Source organism: Pseudophryne corroboree, chromosome 2 (assembly GCF_028390025.1).
Source record: "Pseudophryne corroboree isolate aPseCor3 chromosome 2, aPseCor3.hap2, whole genome shotgun sequence".
Taxonomy (NCBI): domain Eukaryota; kingdom Metazoa; phylum Chordata; class Amphibia; order Anura; family Myobatrachidae; genus Pseudophryne; species Pseudophryne corroboree.
This window is the reverse complement of record NC_086445.1, coordinates 134,183,709-134,208,661: the sequence shown is the minus strand read 5'-3', so window position 1 is coordinate 134,208,661 and position 24,953 is coordinate 134,183,709. Positions and strand designations below refer to the sequence as shown.

Sequence of the window (24,953 nt, the reverse complement as noted above, 5' to 3'; positions counted from 1 at the left end):
TACAACAAAGGCTATCAGCCCTCCCATCCGCAGCCCATTGGATGGGGGGGGACAGCCTCGGGCTTCACCCCTGGCCCTTGGGTGGCTGGGGGGGGGGGACCCCTTGATTGAAGGGGTTCCCACTCCCCCAGGGTACCCCGGCCAGGGGTGACTAGTTGGATTTTTGATGCCACGGCCGCAGGGCGCTGTATAAAAGTGACCCCCGGCTGTGGCATTATCTGTCCAGCTAGTGGAGCCCGGTGCTGGTTTTAAAAATACGGGGGACCCCTACTCTTTTTGTCCCCCGTATTTTTGGGACCAGGACCAGGCGCAGAGCCCGATGCTGGTTGCTTAAATATGGGGGAACCCCTGTCATTTTTTTTACCATATTTCTGCAACCAGGATCGGCTCAAAGAGCCCGAGGCTGGTTATGCTTAGGAGGGGGGACCCCACGCATTTTTTTTTGGGATTTTACATTGTTTAATTAAAAAAAAAAAAAAAAAAGAACCCCAGCACGGATCACACAGATCCGGCCGAGATTGATTGTTAAAAAAAACGGCAGTGTTTTGCTAATCACTGCCGTAAAATTAGGTAAAAAAAAACGAATGACATCGACATCGGAAGAAAAGAAAAACCCGAATACGACAGCTTAGTAAATCCATCGTAATAAATTCAAAAAGTTGCAGTTTTACACTGTCGATGTCATTCGTGATTGAACTTTGACCTATTTTCGGAAATTACGAATGTTAGTAAATGTACCCCACAGTGTTTTACGGCAGCGCAGGTGACAGAACAATTATATATTTAGATTATATTTATTATTTGAGGCGCTATCCAGCAGTTTTGTCTATTTCTTTTTTATTATTCAAATTTACGCCGCACAGTCAGGGCTGTTTCTAGCCAATTTGGCTCCCAGTAGTGAGATTTAAAAATGCGCCCCCCCATGACATAAAAAAAAATGTGCCCCCCCCCCCACACACCTAGATAAAAAAAAAAACGTGCACGCGCACCTGGCAAGGGGGCGTGGCCTCATCTAAATGGGTGTGGCCTCATCTGAAAAGACTACCTCACAATCCAGTTTTTGACCCTGCTCCAACAGATCACGACCACCACAGGAGAAAAAAAATTCTGCCATATTGAGCCCCACACAGTAATGCCCCCTGCACCATATTATGCCACACACCGCAATGCCCTTGATACATTAAATCCCCACACTACGGCAGGCAAGAGTCCCCATTTCACACATTACGGCAGGTGTCCCCATTTTACACATTGAGAGAGAGAGAGAGAAAACTTACAGAGGCGATTACCGCTTTTCGGCCCGCCTCACCAGTCGCTCCTCGCGCCGGCCTTTCCCTCTTCCTAACTTGGATCCCCCTCTATACTCCGCTCGGGGGGGGGGGGGGAGTTTCGCGGAGTGACGGGGTTGCGTCGTGACGTAACGACGCAACCGCGTCATTCTGTGAAACTCCGCCCCCCCGAGCGGGTTACTCAGGGAGAAATAGGAGGGGGAAGCAGGGAGCCACAGTTAGTGCCGCGGCGGGCGCCCAGTGCGGTTGCACTGCTCGCCTGCCCCAAGAAACGGCCCTGCGCACAGTAGCGCCACTACACCAGGTAGAGACCCTTTTACACCTTACGGCGGACAGATTCCCCTTTTTACACATTACGGCAGACAGCGTCCCCTTTTTACACATTACGGCAGACAGCATGCCCTTTTTACACATTACGGCAGACAGCGTGCCCTTTTTACACATTACGGCAGGCAGATTCCCCCATTTTACACATTACGGCAGACTGCGTCCCCTTTTTTACACATTACGGCAGACAGCGGAAATAAAGAAAGACAGTAAGAAAGAAAGAAAGAAAGAAAGAAAGAAAGAAAGAAAGAAAGAAAGAAAGAAAGATTTATACTTACTGTCTCCGCTGGCTCAGGCTCCTCGGTGCAGCTTCTGGCAGATATCCCGATTCCCGGGCAGGAGAGAAGGAGGAGGGAGCCGCAGCAGCGCTGTGTCATTGGTGGAGGCGCTGCTGCTGCTGTCCCAGTCCTTCACCATAGGCTGTTCTCCGCCGCTGTGAATGGCTAAGATGCGCTTCACAGCGTCGGAAGACAGCCTATGGTGAAGCAGAGGGACAGCAGCAGCAGCGCCTCAACCAATAACACAGCGCTGCTGCGGCTCCCTCCTCCACCTCCCTCCTTCCCCCCGTGACAGCTGCGCTCCTCTCCTCTCCTCTCCTGTGTGCTGCAGGCGGCGGTTGCCCGCAGCACACAGCGGCATGTAATGAGTCAGTTTGACTCATTACATTCTTGGGCCCCTGGACAGTGGCGGGCCCCAGTGCAACTGGCGGTAGTTCCGCCTCTGTCACTGCTTATCAGAGCCATAAACAGACATTTTGGTGCCCTGGGCCAGACAAAGCATTGGCACATCCCATATTTTTCAATCAGGGACATAAGGGGAGCCCTGGCACTCAGAGAAAGCACTTGCTATGATGCCCCCTACATGATATAACACACACACACACACACACACACACACACACACACACACACACACACACACACACACACACACACACACACACACATACTTATAGGATACCTATACTGACAGAACACTCCCCAAAATTGGATTTTGACACCAATCCATCATTATTTGAAAGCTTTGTCATTTAGTTACATTATCCTTTATTTGAAATAACATTTCTTGGCAGTCATACCCAGGACCTTCAGTCACATCTTCCATATTGCAGTCAGACACCTTACTTAGGGAGTTATTTGTATGGGAAGTATGAGAATGTTTCGAAATGCGTGCCTTAAATAAATGAGTGTTTGACTGAAGGTGCTTAGGGATGTGAGGGATGTGAGGGAGTGATCACTGATGGGGGCAACCAGGTTATGGTGTGGATTAAAGAGAAAGAAGTTGCAATTGAGATTGATTAAAACAGAAAATTGACAAGTGAAACAGCATTCCCTACCTTGTGGTGCCCTGTGTGGCGGCAGATGTTGTGCTACCCTAATTAAAGCCCTGTTGCTCATAAAGTGGAATACCTTGCACTTTCCAGTCTACAAGAAAGCACATTTTTATTACTTGCAATAAGTACAGTTCTGATGTCTCTCAGCTCCCATAATTAACTAAAGACATTATTTAAGGTAAACTGAAATAATACTTACCCCTCGGAAGTCCTGTTGCCCATTTTCCTGGTGATTTGTGCATGCACAATAGCAGAGGCGTCACTCTCCTTTTATGCACCCGGGACGGCCGTGGGCGCAAAGGGGCATAACTTCACAGGAGAGGGCGTGACTTTGCATTAGAGGCATGGCTAAGTGCCCTGACCCGCGTTTTCGGCACTCCAGGAGTTGCGTGCTGCCCCCAGAGATTAGCGTGTCTGTAGTGCCGGCTCGTACAGGGTGACAGGAGCCGGCACTTTGGTGTCACCCTTTGGCAGGTGACACCGGGATGCGGGTAGGGTTATCACCTCATCCCTTTAATTCTGGACACATATTAATTACACAGGTTCTGTGGCTGGCTGACTTCAAGACTCCATTTCACCTGGTTTTAATCAGCCACAGAACCTGTGTAATTAATGTGTCCAGAATTAAAGGGATGAGGTGGTAACCCTAAGTACGGCCTGCACCCCCCTTGTGATGCCACTGCGCAATAGAGATGTCCATCGAGAACAAAGTACGGGCACCATATTCCCAGGCCCTCTTCTCTCTTTTTTTTTTCTGATTAGTTAGTTGGCACTCGTGTATTTATAATAGGTACAGTGATTGTGGTGCACACAGGCCCCTTTCCAGGGGGGCCCACATCGCACACCCTTCAATGATTTCTTTCAATACTTACCCTCCAGTGTTCTGCATCGGCAGCAGCAGCACTGCAGAATTCACAGGAACAAAATCACTGGGAAAATGGCCGCCATGTCATTTTAACAGGGACTTGCACACGCACACTAGACTCTAGGACAGCGCTAGGGTCCCAGAGTCTACAGCGCTGCCGGCTAGAGAGGAGGAGGCTCAGATGGAGTCTGCACATGTTTTTTTTTTGCTGGTACACTACTGATGACAGCATGCCCTGGCAGCACTGGTGCCAGGGCCGCCATCAGGGAGGTGCTGGGGGTACTGCTGTCCCAGGCCCAGCCTCTCTGACAGAGAAGAGAGGGCCTGGGCTGCTCATGCCGCCATCCGTCCCTGTACATCCGCCACCATCTGTATTGCTCAATTGAAAATGTACCTTCCGAGATGGCCAATGTCTTAGAGGAGACAGATTTTAAAGATACTAGAGGAGGCTAGTATCTTCAATATCTGTCTCCTCTGAGGTGGTGGATATTTTGGGAGGGACATCTTCAATAGAGCAATGCAGATGGCTGCAGATGGATGGGGATGGATGGTGGTATGAGCAGACTCTCAGTGGCAGCGGCGGCCGGGGAAGGACGGGAATCCCCTGACAGAGGCGTAGCGTGGAGACATGACACCCGGAGCAGGGTCATGTCACGGCGCACCTTCCCACCACCACATACACATACATACATACATACATACACAGTGGCGGATCCAGGGGGGTCACTCGGGCCCGTGCCCCCCTGTCATTTGTGGCCCAAACCCTATGTGTCCCCGGCGCCGCACAGGGAGATGACGGGCGCCCGCTGAGATTGTGTTACCAGCGGGCGCCCGTCTCTCCTCACCGTGAGCCGGAGGCAGGAGCTCAGTACTGAGCTCCGGCTTCCGGCGCTGTCACTGTGTGGTGTGCGCTATGGGAGAGACGTCAGTCATGACGTCTCTCTCATAGTGCTGACTGAGGAGCGGACGCCCAGAGAGGAGGAGGACTGCAGCGGTCTGGAAGCGGGAACAGGGCTCGGTAAGTATGATGTAATTTTTCTTCCTTAGTGCAGCGGGGGCATCTACTGGGGGCAAACTATGGGGGGACCTTACTACTGGGGGGGCATCAACAAGGGGCATTACTACTGGGGGGGGGTATTATTACTGGGGCAAACTACTGGGGGCATTATTACTGGGGGGCATCTACTGGGGGCATTACTATTGGGGGGTCATCTATTGGGGGCAAACTCCTGGGGGCATTACTACTGGGGGCAGCTACTGGGGGACATTTTTACTGGGGGGCATCTACTGGGGGCAAACTACTGGGGGGCATCTACTGAGGTCATTTCTACTGAGGGGGTCATCTATTGGGGGCAAACTCCTGGGGGGCATTACTACTGGGGGCAAACTACTGGAGGACATAATTACTGGGGGCAAACTACTGGGGGACATTATTACTGGGGGCCAACTGCCCCTCACACACTGCACCCTGCCTCTCACACCCTGTCCCTCACACGCTGCCTCCTGCCCCCTGCCCCTCACATGCTGCCTCCTGCCCCCTGCACCTCACATGCTGCCCCCTGCCCCTCACACCCTGCCCCTCACACCCTGCCCTCTGCTCCTCACACGCTGCCCCCTGCCTCTCACACACTGCCCCCTATACCCTGCCCCTCACACGCTGCCCTCTGCCCCTCACACGCTGCCCCCTGCCCTCAAACGCTTCCCCCTGCACACTGTACCCTGCACCTCACATGCACCGAAGCCGCACGCAAATGTACTTGCCCCTTCCATGGTGCCCCCCTATAATTTTCTTCTGGATCCGCCCCTGTACATACATACATACATACATACATACATACATAGATTCACACACATTTAGGCACCGACATACATAAACACACAAATATACACAGATATACACACACACACACACACACACACACACACACACACAAATACACACACACACACACACACACACACACACACACACACACACACACACACACACAGACATACACATATACATACATAAACACACACATATACTCACACATACTGTATACAAAGATATATATACAAAAACACACCTACATGTATACACATTAGCACACAGACATATACACATACATTACACACAAACACATTTACACACAAACACAGACATATACTTATAAACACACAGATATACAGACATAAACACACAGTATACACACATTCATTCTCGCCAAGAGGGCAGCAGCAGAGCAGCTCCTCGTTCCAGCCTGGAGGGGCGGAGCTTCTATGTGATTGACCGGCTGGACCTTGTGGGTAGAAGGAAAGGACTGAGGAAAGGGAAGGGGTGGCCATCACACTGCCTGCATGTTCCAGATCACTGAATGCAGATACCTGACTGCTAGGAAGCTTCTTCTGACAAGCCTCCAAACCTCCCCACTTCCCTAACAACACACCACACTGCACTGCACTCTCTGCACTGTGCAATCAGTGATATGCAACATGCAGGCAGTGTGGTGGCCACCCCTTCCCTCTCTTCAAGTCATCTCCTACCCCGAGATCCTGGCTCTCAGCTGTGCAGTGAGCCGACGCCTTCTGTCCCCAGCGGCGCCTGGAGCTCAAGCTCCACTTGTTCCACCCTCCCTACACCCCTGTCCCCTAACAATGAGCAGGTACTGGCATAACTACAGTACTCTGTGGAGCATACTGTGATAACAAGTGCATTAATGTGGGGGCATGATATGGTGTCCGAGGCATTACTATGGGGGGCATAACATGGTGTCAGGGGCATTAATGTGTGGGGTATGATATGGTGACAGAGGCATTATGGTAAGGGTATAATACAGTGTCAGGGGTATTACTTTGGAGAATCTACATGGTGCAAGGGGCATAATATGGCGTTACTCTGTATGTGGATATGAATTTTTATATATAGATTTATTTTAGATTTTATATATATATATATATGGGAATAGGAGGGGATGAGGGTTTGTAGCAACCTTGGTGTCGGTAAGGTAAAAACTAGCAGTAAGTTTTAAAAAGTTAAAACTATTTATTCACATAAAAATTCAAACATAAAAGAGATACATAAAAAATGGGACAATTTAAAACACAACTGAACTAAAAGCACCAAATTAAAGAGTATAAAAGATCCTTATCTTAGAGAGAGGTATGTACAGGTCACCCAACGCGTTTCGTCTGATGAGACTTCTTCACAGGGTAGGGACAAAATGAACCTTGGCAGCTATTTATAGCTCTAGCCCTCAGTGGGAGGGTAGTGACATCATTAGGAATCATGTGACATAATTTGTTAACACTTATTCTTATACATATAGATCAGTATACCTGGCAGTGGATTACAGCTTAGTGGGGAGTTATGCATAGTAATTACAGTTCAAAACGAGTGTTTTTAGGGCCCAATGTGTAGGAAATAGTCTTTAAAGTCATAAAAAGCGGCATTTCCGCCACACTTCCGGTTGCAGCGGTCGCGGAACGTCACTTCCGCCCCACATCCGGTTTCTTCTGCGCATGCGTCCGCGGCAATCCAGCGCGATCACATGGGCTGTTAGCTTGTGCAGGATTCGGAGGCTCTTAGGTCATAGAAAGAGGCTGTGATATTCAGTATCTCCATATAGCGGCGGCCATTTTCTGCAGGATTATGTCCATAGAATTCCAGTATGTGGCGGCCATTTCTCAGTAGTTCATTGTATGAAAATGACACTCCAGTAATCCCGGTCGTCATGGCAACGATTCAGTACATAGAAGTAATAAATGAAAATATCAGAATCACATAATACTTATTACGAGATATCTAGTAGCTTTCTAGTAGTGCAAAAAACTTAGTTAGAAACAGTGTTATTAATGGAGCAGATTACTTAATGTTAGAACAGTAAACTATTTTAAAAATTAAACTATAAGGTGTGTATTATATCGTAACTGTGGTTACAGAGGTATGGATGTCTAAATTTAGTACTTGTGTGATATAATAGGAACTAAAGATCGTGCTCAGTGTAACTATATATATGCGGATAAATAAGGAGTATACTTCTTTCATAGGCACTTATTCCTATTTTATACAGTACCTGATCTTCCCAGGTGGTCCCCCTTTCTGGTACTGATCAGGCCCATCGCTGCTTGGCTTCCAAGATCGGGCGTATTTGGGCATTTCCAGCGTGGTATGACTAATACTTTTTCGCCTTCCAGATTCATGCTTCGACCGCATATTTGACGCTATTTTAATATCGTGAAACATTTACGAAGTGTGCGGGGGGGGGGGGGTGAGTGGGGGGGGGGGGGGGGAAGGGGCGTGGATGGGGGGGAGTGCGGGAGAGGGGGTGTATATGGGATTGCCGAACGGCGACTATTAAGAAGTGAAAGTACCGTGTTTTTAAAGGAAGGGGGCGATCTCGTAGTTGTCATTAAATCCTTTAGGCTGCAGTGTCTGTAGTTGAAATATCCAAAACATTTCGCGACGTGACAACTTGTTAGCGAGATCCCCTCCTCTGTCTCCTAGTTTCACCAATTCTATGCCTTTGAACGTCAGGGCTTCCGGATTAGAGTTGTGTGTATGGATGAAATGTTTAGACACGGCATGGCTCTCTACTTTATTCTTGATGTTTCTCACATGTTCTTGTATCCTTAATTTCAGAGGTCTCTTTTTCTTCCCTACATATTGTTTACCGCAGTTGCATTCCAAAAGGTATACCACTGATTGGGTGTTACAGTTCATATGTTCTTTAATTCTGTACTCCTTTTTCTTTTCCATATCAGTGAATGTTTTTCTGTTAGGGTGTAGATATCTGCAAACGTTGCATCGCCCACACTTATAGGATCCCACACATTTAGGCCATGTGTGGTCCTTTGCTTGGTGTGCCTTCAGCATACTTGGTGCTATCAAGTCCTACAAGTTTCGCGATTTTCTGAATAGGATTTCAGGATGGGGAGGGAGGATTTCTTTCAAGATTGGATCCATCAATAAAATTCTCCAGTGGTTCCTGAACGAGTCTCTGATGGATTGTTCGTGCCGGTTGAAAGTTGTAATAAATGCTGTAGAGTCTTTTGGTTTTTCCTTTGTTTTATACTCGAGAATTTTTGTTCTATTTGTTTGGTTGGTTCTGGTGATGGCTTCTTTCAGGATGGTGTCTGGATATTCCTTCTGTTTGAATCTATCTCTGTATGTTTCTAGTTGGATCTGGCAGTCTTCTGGTTTACTACAATTCCTTTTGATTCTGCTGAATTGGGAGATGGGAAAATTATTCTTCCAACTTTTAAGATGGTTACTCTTGTAATGGAGATAACTGTTGGTATCTACTTGTTTGATTAAGTTTTTTGTCGTGACTTTCCCATTCTCTCCTGTAAGAACCAGGTCCAGAAATTCAATTTGTTCTTTATTCACATTGAAGGTAAAAGCCAGGTTCATCATATTGGTATTAATATGTTTAAAAAATTGGTTAAAACATTCCATATCGCCATCCCAGATGATTAAAATATCATCAATGTATCTTCGATAAAAGATGATATTACTGGTAAAAACTTGATTGTTATAAATAAAATCTCTTTCCCAGCTACCCATAAAAAGATCTGCGAAGCTGGGCGCAAAAATTGTGCCCATAGCGGTACCACACTGTTGTAGGTAAAACTGATCCAAGAACTTAAAATAATTATGATGAAGGATAAAATACATAATATCACAAATAACATTTTTTATGGTTGTCTGCTAGAGAGGCATCATTATCCAGATATTCCTTACAGGCCTTTACTCCCTTGTCATGTTCGATACATGTGTATAAGGATTGGACATCTATTGTAACCCACATGTATGAGTCCTTCCATTCAATGTCATTTAAAAGATTTAAAACTGACGTTGTGTCCTTAAGGTACGATGGAAGATCCTTCACATATGGTTTTAAAAAAACATCAGCATATTCCGAGAGATTTGATGTAAGTGAGTCTATCCCCGCCACAATGGGTCTTCCGGGCGGGTTCTCCAAGCTTTTGTGTATTTTGGGTAGGAAATAAAAGATGGGGGTAGTGGGTTCTGATCTCATTAGAAATTGGTATTCCTCTTTGGTAATGGTCCCTGTTCTTAGACCCTGCAGTAGGAGTGTCCTTAACTCCTCAACGTATTCATCCTTTGGATCTCCTGTCAGTTTCTTGTACAATACTCCGTCTGACAGCAATCTTTCTGCCTCTAGGATGTATTTGTCCCGATCCATAATGACCAGACCCCCCCCCCCCTTTGTTAGCTTGTTTTACTACAATTCCTTGGTTTTTCTGTAAATTTTTCAAGGCTTCACTCTCCCTGTTTGTGATGTTTTTCTCCTTTATCCTCCCTTGGTCAATGTCACAAAGATCCTTCTTCACTAGTTCATAGAATGTGCTGATGTTGCTTCCTTTAGACTCAAGGGGATAATATTTGGAGGTGGGTTTAAGACCTGATTTGGAACGACTATCGTAGTTTGCTATGATTTCATTCCTCCTTTTTTATGAAATGTCTTTTTAATGTGAGTTTTCTAACGAACTTGTTCAGATCGTGTTACGCACACCAGTGCTAACAGGAGTATACCGGTGTATGAACAGAGAGGGAAGCGAAGCAAACGAACTCACAGACAGTATAACATAACATACACAGGAGGTGATGGAATAACTAATAAACACAAAGTGAACGGAGAAGCCCAAAGGCTCAGGAATTGGGTGTCTCCCTAGTGTCAGGAATGCTCAGATGGAATAGAGCGGACAATGAAGCGATGTGTAGTGATTTCACATGTGGAGCACCTGAAATGATGTTGCTAAGAGCAACAGAAAAAACCCCAAAGGGTTACCAACGGGTGTGGGAATAAACTCCTTGATCAGAGATAGAAATATAGACACAAGGAGAGTATCCACAATCCTAACCCCCACTTGCAGGGCAAAGGTTCAGCTTACTGCCACTAAACTGACACCTGGACGCCCTGCACAGTGAGGGAGGATTAAGCAAGCAGGTCTGAGAGTACAGCCGCAAACCTGCTGGGTTCACAGAATAGCAAAAGAACCCCAGCAGGTCAAACAACTGACTCCAGTCTTACTGCTAGGTCCGGATTGGCAGAATGAAGTACCGAATCCCAAGGCCTATTCGCAGTAAGCAACAAGTAAATACAAAGTCACACAGTACTAGCTAACTCTCTGGAACTGACTAACAAACAAAGATTCAGCAGCATTTGCCTAGCCTGAGAGGATGGTTTATATAGCAGGTGCTGTCCACGCCCCACTCAGACCTCACAGACTGTGAGCACAAAACCAGCGCCGGATTCCCTGCCGTGCACAGAGCCTGTAACCACTACACAGTAAAAACTCGGACCGGAGTATCAGCTGCGCTCAGGTCACTTCGCTAACACTTGCCTTCCGGTTGCCATGGCGACGTGGCAGCACAGAGCAGGAGATCCTAACAGATCGATAAACGTCTCAAATTTGTTAAGTCCCCCTGTTGGTGCCAAAGATAATCCTTTGCTTAGGAGGGATATTTCTGGTTCTGTCAGTTTATGTTGGGATAAATTAAAAATGCCTCTCCCTCTTGGATCAGTTACGACTGCTGAAATGTTCTTTTTTTGTTTTCTCTCCCTCCTACCTCCTCGGCATCCTCTTCTTCTGTAAATCTTTTTAGGGGCGATGCATGTTGTATATCCTCTCTCACTGAGTATCTTGTGAGGTTTTTCGGTCTTGCGCCTGATCGTTGGAATAAAAAATCCTGATCGCTGTTTGAGCTGTGTCTCTGTAATGTCGCGTATCTATTAGATGTCTTGATACTACTTGTTGGAGTATCTCTACTTTTATTCTGTGTTGTATTTGCCCTTGTAGGGACAGTTTTCCAATTCCCTCCGTCCATTCTTTGGTGGTCGTTTGTTTTGAATCTGCTCCAATTCTTCACTCTCCCTTGCTCGTAGTCTCTTTTGTCCCTTAGAAACTTATTCTCCTTCCCTTTAATCACCTCGTTCTCTATACGCTCCATTTTCTTATTCAATACTCCTTTGTTGACATTGTAGTCCTCCTTGTCTTTGAAAGGTTCCAGTTCTTTTTCTTTAGTTTTAATTTCCATCTCTAAGGATGAGAGGGATTTTTTCTTTTCATCGACAAGGAGTTTCATAAGGTCTAAAGAACAGGTGTGTAATATCTTATCCCATTTTTCCATGAATGCTCCTTCCTGTTTGCCAAATGTGGGTTGTTTGAGTAACCTAAGACCCCTTGGAACCCTGTCAACTGATATGTAATGTTCCAAGCCCTTGATATCCCACCAGGTTTTAACTTCCTTGGTGAGGAGTCTTTCTATTCCCCAGAATAGGTCATCTAAATTACAGGGTTGGGTGGGTTCATTTATAGTGATATTTTCATTAAAGATCTTTTTGCACCACACATTCCTTCTACTGGTATGTTCTGTGTTCCCCAACATTCTGTAGGTTTGTACCCTACCACCAGGCAGCAATAAATAATTAATACCGGAGATAAATATAAATGCAAAGATTAAAATTGAGCCACGGAAATGTTTCACGATATTAAAATAGCGTCAAATATGCGGTCGGAGCATGAATCTGGAAGGCGAAAAAGTATTACAGTCATACCATGCTGGAAATGCCCAAATACGCCCGATCTTGGAAGCCAAGCAGCGATGGGCCTGATCAGTACCAGAAAGGGGGACCACCTGGGAAGATCAGGTACTGTATAAAATAGGAATAAGTGCCTATGAAAGAAGTATACTCCTTATTTATCCGCATATATATAGTTACACTGAGCACGATCTTTAGTTCCTATTATATCACACAAGTACTAAATTTACACATCCATACCTCTGTAACCACAGTTACGATATAATACACACCTTATAGTTTAATGTCATAATAGTTTACTGTTCTAACATTAAGTAATCTGCGCCATTAATAACACTGTTTCTAACTAAGTTTTTTGCACTACTAGAAAGCTACTAGATATCTCGTAATAAGTATTATGTGATTCTGATATTTTCATTTATTCTATGTACTGAATCGTTGCCATGACGACCGGGATTACTGGAATGTCATTTTCATACAATGAACTACTGAGAAATGGCCGCCACATACTGGAATTCTATGGACATAATCCTGCAGAAAATGGCCGCCGCTATATGGAGATACTGAATATCACAGCCTCTTTCTATGACCTAAGAGCCTCCGAATCCTGCACAAGCTTACAGCCCATGTGATCGCGCTGGATTGCCGCGGACGCATGCGCAGAAGAAACCGGATGTGTGGCGGAAGTGACGTTCCGCGACCGCCGCAACCGGAAGTGTGGCGGAAATGCCGCTTTTTATGACTTTAAAGACTATTTCCTACACATTGGGCCCTAAAAACACTCGTTTTGAACTGTAATTACTGTGCATAACTCCCCACTAAGCTGTAATCCACTGCCAGGTATACTGATCTATATGTATAAGAATAAATGTTAACAAATTATGTCACATGATTCCTAATGATGTCACTACCCTCCCACTGAGGGCTAGAGCTATAAATAGCTGCCAAGGTTCATTTTGTCCCTACCCTGTGAAGAAGTCTCATCAGACGAAACGCGTTGGGTGACCTGTACATACCTCTCTCTAAGATAAGGCTCTTTTATACTCTTTTATTTGGTGCTTTTAGTTCAGTTGTGTTTTAAATTGTCCCATTTTTTATGTATCTCTTTTATGTTTGAATTTTTATGTGAATAAATAGTTTTAACTTTTTAAAACTTACTGCTAGTTTTTACCTTACCGACACCAAGGTCGCTACAAACCCTCATCCCCTCCTATTCCTACATTATCTTTAGGGGTTTACCACCCCTATAATTTGAGGGTAATAGCAGACGCCCCGCCAGTAGCATAGGGGAGTGTCATAGCAACTAGTTCTCCAAACAACATATCTGTTTATCATACATGTGGCGCAATTTTAATCTTTGCATTTATATACATATATATATATATAGTAGAGCAAAAACGTGGCACTCACGGCAATTCCAAGAACTCACACGGTCAACAGAAGTTGATGTAACGTTTCAGTGGACACCCCACTGTCGTCAGACTTTTATTAACAATGCAATAAAAACATACCTTTATAGAACTACCCACGTGTGCTCTCCCAAACCATCCGGACTCCAAGCATCCGGTCATAAACCCGGAAGTGATATAATAGTGCCGTCAGCGCACTGACAGAGAAACACGACACCATGGAAACCAAATAGTTACAGTGGAGTTATATCATAAATGATGTCATATAAAAATGTTACAACAGTATCACATAAGTCTACAAGTAGCAACATTGGGCAGAAACTAATAACAACACTGTAATATGTAGAATTGTATAATAAAGAACCGATTAATTCTGCACAGCCTGAAAACAGCACAACCCGCATTGCATGTTATCACATTGAACACAAACTTTAAATGCACAACGACAGCTAGATTCTAATGCAGATAAATCTTTACAGGATATTATAAGAAACATGCGTAAGAAAATTGTTCATTTAAACCCTTAGGGTGAATCACCTCCAATCTCGCTATCCACCTTGCTTCAACTTGTAATAGTTTTAAAGCACGGTCTCCTCCTCTGATGTTATTAGGGACCTGATCAATCATTCTATATCGAATACTGCTGATGGGATGTTTAAAAGCCATGAAATGCTTAGCTACGGGCTGATCACTCTTACCTGTTTCTAATGCGATTCTAATCGCAGACCTATGACATGTCATTCTTTCTTTAAATTTACGTTCAGATTTACCAATATAACTTAGCCCACATGGGCACAATATTTGGTAAATCGTGAACGTTGAATTGCAGGTTAGGCGATGCTTGATCATAAAAAGGTATGTTTTTATTGCATTGTTAATAAAAGTCTGACGACAGTGGGGTGTCCACTGAAACGTTACATGAACTTCTGTTGACCGTGTGAGTTCTTTGAATTGCCGTGAGTGCCACGTTTTTGCTCTACTGTATTACTTCGGTTTCACGGAGGCACCGGCACTATTTGCATTGAGCTTTAGGAGTGCCTTACCTCTCCATATATATATATATATATATATATATATATATAGTAGAAGAGCTGGCACTCACCCTATAGAACTTTGCTCCGGTGCCCTCTGGAATATTCAGTATGAATCAATGACGTGTAAACAACAATTTAATACATAGAAATTTTTTTCTACGGATTAAATTGTTGGTTACACGTCATTGATTCGGGATCAGTCTCTGAGTGCCGCTGCATGTCTCTGTCTGTCTCATATATATATATATATATATATATATATATATACTTGTTGGTTGGACCAGCACTCTACCCCTCAAATAGCAGCCATACCCCAGTGCCCTCTGGAAAACTTGGTATAAACGCCTCTTTCAAACAGCAGCAGCACTCATGGGATTCGTAATCAAGAAAAACGTGTATTTCACATCAAAATCAAGGCCCTGAGTGCCGCTGCTGTTTATATATATATATATATATACACACACACATTTTTTTTTTTTTGGGGGGGGGGGGGGGGGAGCACAGCTTCTGGTGGCAGCCCTGACTGGTGCTGTTAGAATTCTGGATCCACCACTCACCCCTTACAGCAGGCTGTCACACATGCAGAGTCACACTTACAGCAGGCTATCACACATGCTTAAGAGTAACGCTCACCCTAGGCTGTCACATGCATAGAGTCACACCTACAGCAGGCTGTCACACATGCATAGAGTCACGTTCACCCCAGTCTGTCACATGCATATACCCAGTGGCGGAACTAGCGAGCGGTGGGCCCAGGTGCGACAAAATGCTTTGGGCCCCCCCCCCCCCCCTCATCCCATCCAAGTCCACCCCCTCACCCCTAGAGAGGATCTGGTGAGGGGGACCTGCTCAGGGTCAGAGAAATGGATACCTAGCAACAGTGCCGTAACTAGACATTTTAGCACTGTGTGCAAGAAACGGCATCGGAGCCCCACCCCTGCATGCAAAACAGGGGCAGTGCGTGCCATAGGCGCGCGCAAAAATACATAGGGGCGTGGCTTCATGGGGAAGGGGTGTGGCCACAAAATAATACCAATTCATAAAACAGTGCACAGTAGTCTCCATTATTCAAATTACGCTGCACAGTAGCACCACTACACCAGGTAGAGACCCTTTTACACCTTACAGCGGACAGATTTCCCTTTTTACACATTACGGCAGACAGCGTCCCCCTTTTTACACATAGCGGCAGACAGCGTGCCCTTTTTACACATAGCGGCAGACAGCGTGCACTTTTTACACATAACGGCAGACAGCATCCCCTTTTTACACATTATGGCAGACAGTGTGCCCTTGTTACACATTACGGCAGACAGCATCCCCTTTTTACACATTACGGCAGACAGTCCTCCTTTTTGCACAGAAAGAAAGAAAGAAAGAAAGAATTATACTTACTCTCTCCGCTGGCTCGGGCTCCTCGGTGCAGCTTCTGGCAGAGATCACGATTCCCGGGCAGGAGAGAAGGAGGAGGAGGGAGGTGGAGGAGGGAGCCGCAGCAGCGCTGTGTTATTGGTGGAGGCGCTGCTGCTGCTGTCCCAGTCCTTCACCATAGGCTGTTCGCCGCTGTGAATGCTGGGATGCGATTCACAGCGGCGGAAGACAGCCTATAGTGAAGCAGAGGGACAGCAGCAGCGCCTCAACCAATAAAACAGCGCTGCTGCGGCTCCCTCCTCCACCTCCCTCCTCCTCCTTCCCCCGTGTCCGCTGCGCTCCTCTCCTCTCCGGGCGGCTGTGTGCTGCGGGCAGTGGTTGCCCGCAGCACACAGCGACATGTAATGAGTCAGTTTGACTCATTACATGCTTTGGGCCCCTGGACAGTGGCGGGCCCCAGTGCAACGCACTGGTTGCACTGGTGGTATTTCCGCCTCTGCATATGCCCCTTTCACATCGCCAAAATAACCCGGCTTTTTACTGGGTAGCTGCCGAGGCGACCCGGGTCAAGGTGCGGTGTGAAAGCGCCAGTCTGAATATCCCGGAACGTCCAACCCGGTATTTCTTCCCGGGTTAAAAGAAGGGTTGAACACATGTCGGACCCGGATTATTGTGCACTAAAATGGTACAGTCCTGGGATATTCTGCCCACCCATGAAGAAATAGCGCTGATTAGTTGTTTCCAGTCAGCTGAGGTCTGTTTACAGTGCTACACTGCGAGCACGCATGTCTTAAAGCAATCTGAACAGTTCTGCACTCCTTTGGACAAATTCAGCACTTCTTTGGACCAGTTCAGCACTTCTTTGGACCTCATTAGCCATGGCAAACTGGGGTGATGATGAAGTCAGGGAGTTGCTGCGGATCAGGGGTGAGGATGAAATTCGTCGGCAGATAACGGGTACAGTCAGCTATGCGATAACATATCGCAGCATCACTAAAATGCATTCGGCATCAGGCTTTATTAGGTCCCAACAGCAGGTGGTCAATAAGTTGAAGGCACTCAAGAAACAATTTCACAAGGTTAACGACCACAATAGGGACCACAGTGGTGCTGCCCGCATGGATTGGCAGTATTTTGAGTTATATGCCCATGCATTTGGCCATAACACATTAAGCAACCCTGTGACGTTGCTATCCAGTCTGGCTGCCGCGGAAACTAGCCATGCCTGTTCTGCAGGACCCCTCCTTTCTGTAGTGACCCCAGAGGCACGGTCATCTCCGCCACCATCACCTGCATTGCTTGTGGATGAGCCAACACCCATGGCAGAAGATCAACTGCTGATGGAAGAAGCCGGTGTGTTGCCTACAACACAGGTGGCTGATGAGATACAACCTGGACCTAGTGTGGCTGCAACAACCGCAACATCAACAACCCCAACGCAGCCTTTACGAGGACCATGTAGTTAACGATTATATATTTTCAACAAACTCTGGACATACACTTGTTTTATTACTTGGCTGCTTGTCACCCGATTCTGATGTATATGCCAGAGAAAAGGTGTAGTAAGTGGCCAAATAATAAAAGATTCAAAAGTAATTGGAGATGAATTACAACAAAAATAATATTAAAAATGATAAATGTTGCAGTGTATGCAGTGTGTAGGTGGGAGGAGACCACAGACTCGCTTGCTATCATCACTGCAGTTTTCTATAGCCTCACTGCAATTCACATTTATTAAGACATTTTTTATCTCTTGCACCCACAGTATATACTGTACCGCCATGCAGGAGGTGGCGTAACAAGACAGAACAGGCAGCCAAAGCCATGATGACTGTTCTGCTGGATAAGCTTGAGCAAATGGACGCAGCCATGGCAGCCAGGGAAGATGCTCGCATGGACCGTTTCTTGGCAGCGGAACAAACCATGCAGAACAATTTTATGGATCATGGCCCTCATTCCGAGTTGTTCGCTCGGTATTTTTCATCGCATCGCAGTGAAAATCCGCTTAGTACGCATGCGCAATGTTCGCACTGCGACTGCGCCAAGTAACTTTACTATGAAGAAAGTATTTTTACTCACGGCTTTTTCTTCGCTCCGGCGATCGTAATGTGATTGACAGGAAATGGGTGTTACTGGGCGGAAACACGGCGTTTCTGGGGCGTGTGGCTGAAAACGCTACCGTTTCCGGAAAAAACGCAGGAGTGGCCGGAGAAACGGTGGGAGTGCCTGGGCGAACGCTGGGTGTGTTTGTGACGTCAACCAGGAACGACAAGCACTGAAATGATCGCACAGGCAGAGTAAGTCTGGAGCTACTCTGAAACTGCTAAGTAGTTAGTAATCGCATTATTGCGAATACATCGGTCGCAATTTTAAGAAGCTAAGATTCACTCCCAGTAGGCGGCGGCTTAGCGTGTGTAACTCTGCTAAATTCGCCTTGCGACCGATCAACTCGGAATGAGGGCCCATATTCGTGAGCTACAGAGGAGGAACCAGGAGTTTCTCACATCTCTGTTTGGTAGCCTAAGTCAACGCTTAGGGCACCCACATAATATGCCTCCCCAATAGAGTCACTCATATCCCCATTTCAATCCTGCACCGTACCCAGCACCGTATGAGTATAGTCATCCCCAACCACCCCCTACACAGGGGCCAGTAGATACTAATGCACCGGTGTACCAAGCACTGTATGAGTATAGTCATCCCCAACCACCCCCTACACAGAGGCCGGTGGACCCTAATGCACCGGTGTACCAAGCACCGTATGAGTATAGTCATCCCCAACCACCCCTTACACAGAGACCGGTGGACCCTAATGCACCGGTGTACCAAGCACCGTATGAGTATAGTCATCCCCAACCACCCCCTACACAGAGGCCGGTAGATCCTAATGCACCGGTATACCAAGCACCGTATGAGTATAGTCATCCCCAACCACCCCACACACAGAGTCCGGTGGACCCTAATGCTCCGGTGTATGAAAATTTACCTTAATCTCCTTGCCTTTTAATTTATTACCAGAGTATTTGCTGACGTTGCTGTTGTTATTCTATTTTAGAAAAACGTTAAAACATTTATAATATGCTATATATTAACATAGTATTGTTATTTGGTATGTACAGTTCTTGTTTTGTATAAAGTAAAAAGGTGTCACACCTGTTTTGTAAACCTGCTGAAATGTAATTTTTCAACCAAAAAAAGTGTAACACACAATCATTTGAACATGGACACAGAAGTTGAATGGCCAAAAACTGGGAACCAATCAAGTCCTTTTAAAATTACATCACACTGGTTTTAACATAGGTGACCTGGGTTGAGCAAAAGGGCACCAACACGGCAATAACCCAGATCAGTATTGCGATGTGAACGTCTCTTACCCGGGTCGGAGCCGGGTTGGAGCCGTGTTCAAATCCCGGATCTGATCCGGATTTGCGATGTGAAAGGGGTAGAGTCATACTCACAGCAGGCTGTCACACGTGCATAGAGTCCTGCTCACAGCAGGCTGTCACACATGCATAGAGTCCTGCTCGCAGCAGGCTGTCACACATGCATAGAGTCCTGCTCACAGCAGGCTGTCACACATGCATAGAGTCCTGCTCACAGCAGGCTGTCACACATGCATAGAGTCCTGCTCACAGCAGGCTATCACACATGCATAGAGTCACACTCACAGCAGGCTGTCACACATGCATAGAGTCCTGCTCACAGCAGGCTGTCACACATGCATAGAGTCCTGCTCACAGCAGGCTGTCACACATGCATAGAGTCCTGCTCACAGCAGGCTATCACACATGCATAGAGTCACGCTCACAGCAGGCTGTCACATATGCATAGAGTCAAGCTCACAGCAGGCTGTCTGTCACAAGTGCATAATTTATTCATCCTACAGCAGTGTTTAAGCTGTAGACTGGGAAAGTATACTGATAAATAAAAGACCAAATGGGACTTTCAAAAATAATTTTTCTCTGACGTCCTAAGTGGATGCTGGGGACTCCGTCAGGACCATGGGGAATAGCGGCTCCGCAGGAGACAGGGCACAAAAGTAAAAGCTTTAGGATCAGGTGGTGTGCACTGGCTCCTCCCCCTATGACCCTCCTCCAAGCCTTAGTTAGGTTTTTGTGCCCGGCCGAGAAGGGTGCAATCTAGGTGGCTCTCCTAAAGAGCTGCTTAGAGTAAAAGTTTTATTAGGTTTTTTATTTTCAGTGAGTCCTGCTGGCAACAGGCTCACTGCAACGAGGGACTTAGGGGAGAAGAAGTGAACTCACCTGCGTGCAGGATGGATTGGCTTCTTAGGCTACTGGACACTAGCTCCAGAGGGACGATCACAGGTACAGCCTGGATGGGTCACCGGAGCCGCGCCGCCGACCCCCTTGCAGATGCTGAAGAGAGAAGAGGTCCAGAAATCGGCGGCTGAAGACTTCTCAGTCTTCATGAGGTAGCGCACAGCACTGCAGCTGTGCGCCATTGCTCTCAGCACACTTCACACCAACGGTCACTGAGGGTGCAGGGCGCTGGGGGGGGCGCCCTGGGCAGCAATGAAAGTACCTATACTGGCTAAAAATACATCACATATAGCCTCTGGGGCTATATGGATGTATTTAACCCCTGCCAGGTTGTCAGAAAAACGGGAGAAGAAGCCCGCCGAAAAGGGGGCGGGGCCTATTCTCCTCAGCACACAGCGCCATTTTCCCTCACAGAACTGCTGGAGGGAAGGCTCCCAGGCTCTCCCCTGCACTGCACTACAGAAACAGGGTTAAAACAGAGAGGGGGGGCACTTATTTGGCGATATGATTATATATTAAGATGCTATAAGGGAAAACACTTATATAAAGGTTGTCCCTGTATAATTATAGCGTTTTGGTGTGTGCTGGCAAACTCTCCCTCTGTCTCCCCAAAGGGCTAGTGGGGTCCTGTCCTCTATCAGAGCATTCCCTGTGTGTGTGCTGTGTGTCGGTACGTGTGTGTCGACATGTATGAGGACGATGTTGGTGAGGAGGCGGAGCAATTGCCTGTAATGGTGATGTCACTCTCTAGGGAGTCGACACCGGAATGGATGGCTTATTTAGGGAATTACGTGATAATGTCAACACGCTGCAAGGTCGGTTGACCACATGAGACGGCCGGCAAACAAATTAGTACATGTCCAGGCGTCTCAAACACCGTCAGGGGCTTTAAAACGCCCATTTACCTCAGTCGGTCGACACAGACACAGACACGGACACTGACTCCAGTGTCGACGGTGAAGAAACAAACGTATTTTCTTTTAGGGCCACACGTTACATGTTAAGGGCAATGAAGGAGGTGTTACATATTTCTGATACTACAAGTACCACAAAAAAGGGTATTATGTGGGGTGTGAAAAAACTACCTGTAGTTTTTCCTGAATCAGATAATTTAAATGAAGGCGCTCACACGCTTATCACAAGTGGCGTTACCGTCTCCAGATACGGCCGCCCTCAAGGAGCCAGCTGATAGGAGGCTGGAAAATATCCTAAAAAGTATATACACACATACTGGTGTTATACTGCGACCAGCGATCGCCTCAGCCTGGATGTGCAGCGCTGGGGTGGCTTGGTCGGATTCCCTGACTGAAAATATTGATACCCTTGACAGGGACAGTATTTTATTGACTATAGAGCATTTCTATATATGCGAGATGCACAGAGGGATATTTGCACTCTGGCATCAAGAGTAAGTGCGATGTCCATATCTGCCAGAAGATGTTTATGGACACGACAGTGGTCAGGTGATGCAGAACAATTCACAAGCTGTATTCCCAGCAGGTGATAATCAAAGTACCCCTCCTACAACAAGGAAAGGGGTATTATTCCACACTATATTGTGGTACTGAAGCCAGACGGCTCGGTGAGACCTATTCTAAATCTGAAATATTTGAACACTTACATACAAAGGTTCAAATCAAGATGGAGTCACTCAGAGCAGTGATAGCGAACCAGGAAGAAGGGGACTATATGGTGTCCCTGGACATCAGGGATGCTTACCTCCATGTCCCAATTTGCCCTTCTCACCAAGGGTACCTCAGGTTCGTGGTACAGAACTGTCACTATCAGTTTCAGACGCTGCCGTTTGGATTGTCCACGGCACCCCGGGTCTTTACCAAGGTAATGACCGAAATGATGATTCTTCTTCACAGAAAATGGACGATCTCCTGATAAGGGCAAGGTCCAGAGAACAGTTGGAGGTCGGAGTAGCACTATCTCAAGTAGTTCTACGACAGCACGGGTGGATTCTAAATATTCCAAAATCGCAGCTGTTTCCGACGACACGTCTGCTGTTCCTAGGGATGATTCTGGACACAGTCCAGAAAAGGGTGTTTCTCCCGGAGAAGAAAGCCAGGGAGTTATCCGAGCTAGTCAGGAACCTCCTAAAACCAGGAAAAGTGTCAGTGCATCATTGCACAAGGGTCCTGGGAAAAATGGTGGCTTCTTACGAAGCGATTCCATTCGGCAGATTTCACGCAAGAACTTTTCAGTGGGATCTGCTGGAAAAATGGTCCGGATCGCATCTTCAGATGCATCAGCGGATAACCCTGTCTCCAAGGACAAGGGTGTTTCTTCTGCGGTGGCTGCAGAGTGCTCATCTATTAAAAGGCCGCAGATTCGGCAATCAGGACTGGGTCCTGGTGACCACGGATGCCAGCCTGAGAGGCTGGGGAGCAGTCGCACAGGGAAAAAATTTCCAGGGAGTGTGATATAGTCTGGAGACTTCTCTCCACATAAATATACTGGAGTTAAGGGCAATTTACAATGCTCTAAGCTTAGCAAGACCTCTGCTTCAAGGTCAGCCGGTATTGATCCAGTGGGACAACATCACGGCAGTCGCCCACGTAAACAGACAGGGCGGCACAAGAAGCAGGAGGGCAATGGCAGAAACTGCAAGGATTCTTCGCTGGGCGGAAAATCATGTGATAACACTGTCAGCAGTGTTCATTCCGGGAGTGGACAACTGGGAAGCAGACTTCCTCAGCAGGCACGACCTCCACCCGGGAGAGTGGGGACTTCAGCGGGAAGTCTTCCACATGATTGTGAACCGTTGGGAAAGACCAAAGGTGGACATGATGGCGTCCCGCCTGAACAAAAAACTGGACAGGTATTGCGCCAGGTCAAGAGACCCTCAGGCAATAGCTGTGGACGTTCTGGTAACACCGTGGGTGTACCAGTCGGTGTATGTGTTCCCTCCTCTGCTTCTCATACCCAAGGTACTGAGAATTATAAGACGTGGAGGAGTAAGAACTATACTCGTGGCTCCGGATTGGCCAAGAAGGACTTGGTACCCGGAACTTCAAGAAATGCTCACAGAGGACTCATGGCCTCTGCCGCTAAGAAGGGACTTGCTTCAGCAAGTACCATGTCTGTTCCAAGACTTACCGCGGCTGCGTTTGACGGCATGGCGGTGGAACGCCGGATCCTAAGGGAAAAAGGCATTCCGGAAGAGGTCATTCCTACCCTGGTCAAAGCCAGGAAGGAGGTGACCGCACAACATTATCACCACATGTGGCGAAAATATGTTGCGTGGTGTGAGGCCAGCAAGGCCCCACGAAGAAATTTCAACTCGGTCGATTCCTGCATTTCCTGCAAACAGGAGTGTCTATGGGCCTCAAATTGGGGTCCATTAGGGTTCAAATTTCGGCCCTGTCAAGTTTCTTCCAGAAAAGATTGGCTTCAGTTCCTGAAGTCCAGAAGTTTGTCAAGGGAGTACTGCATATACAACCCCCTTTTGTGCCTCCAGTGGCACTGTGGGATCTCAACGTAGTTCTGGGATTCCTCAAATCACATTGGTTTAAACCGCTCAAATCTGTGGATTTGAAATATCTCACATGGAAAGTGACCATGCTGTTGGCCCTGGCCTCGGCCAGGCGAGTGTCAGAATTGGCGGCTTTGTCTCACAAAGCCCATATCTGATTGTCCATTCGGACAGGGCAGAGCTGCGGACTCGTCCCCATTTTCTCCCTAAGGTGGTGTCAGCGTTTCACCTGCACCAGCTTATTGTGGTACCTGCGGCTACTAGGGACTTGGAGGACTCCAAGTTGCTGGATGTTGTCAGGGCCCTGAAAATATAGGTTCCAGGACGGCTGGAGTCAGGAAAACTGACTTGCTGTTTATATTGTATGCACCCAAAAAGCTGGGTGCTCCTGCTTCTAAGCAGACTATTGCTCGTTGGATTTGTAGTACAATTCAGCTTGCACATTCTGTGGCAGGCCTGCCACAGCCAAAATCTGTAAATGCCCATTCCACAAGGAAGGTGGGCTCATCTTGGGCGGACTCCAGCCGTCCTGGAATTATATATATATATATATATATATATATTCAGGGCCCTGACAACGTCTAGCAACTTGGAGTCCTCCAAGTCCCTAGTAGCCGCAGGCACCACAATAGGTTGTTTCAGGTGAAACGCTGACACCACCTTAGGAAGAAACTGGGGACGAGTCCGCAGTTCTGCCCTGTCCGAATGGAAAATCAAATATGGGCTTTTGTAAGACAAAGCCGCCAATTCTAACACTCGCCTGGCCGAGGCCAGGGCCAACAGCATGGTCACTTTCCATGTGAGATATTTCAAATCCACAGATTTGAGCGGTTCAAACCAATATGATTTGAGGAATCCCAACACTACGTTGAGATCCCACGGTGCCACTGGAGGCACAAAAGGGGCTGTCTATGCAATACTCCCTTGACAAATGTCTGGACTTCAGGAACTGAAGCCAATTCTTTCTGGAAGAAATCTACAGGGCCGAAACTTGAACCTTAATGGACCCCAATTT

The 24,953-nt window shown here is 46.9% G+C and overlaps 2 pseudogenes; one reads left to right on the top strand and one right to left on the bottom strand.

Annotated features, from left to right (window-relative positions):
- Positions 1 to 7,857: 7,857 nt before the first annotated feature.
- LOC135052541 (5S ribosomal RNA) lies at positions 7,858 to 7,975 on the bottom strand (annotated as a pseudogene).
- A 4,389-nt stretch (positions 7,976 to 12,364) lies between these two features.
- LOC135051679 (5S ribosomal RNA) lies at positions 12,365 to 12,483 on the top strand (annotated as a pseudogene).
- The last annotated feature ends 12,470 nt before the right edge of the window (positions 12,484 to 24,953 follow it).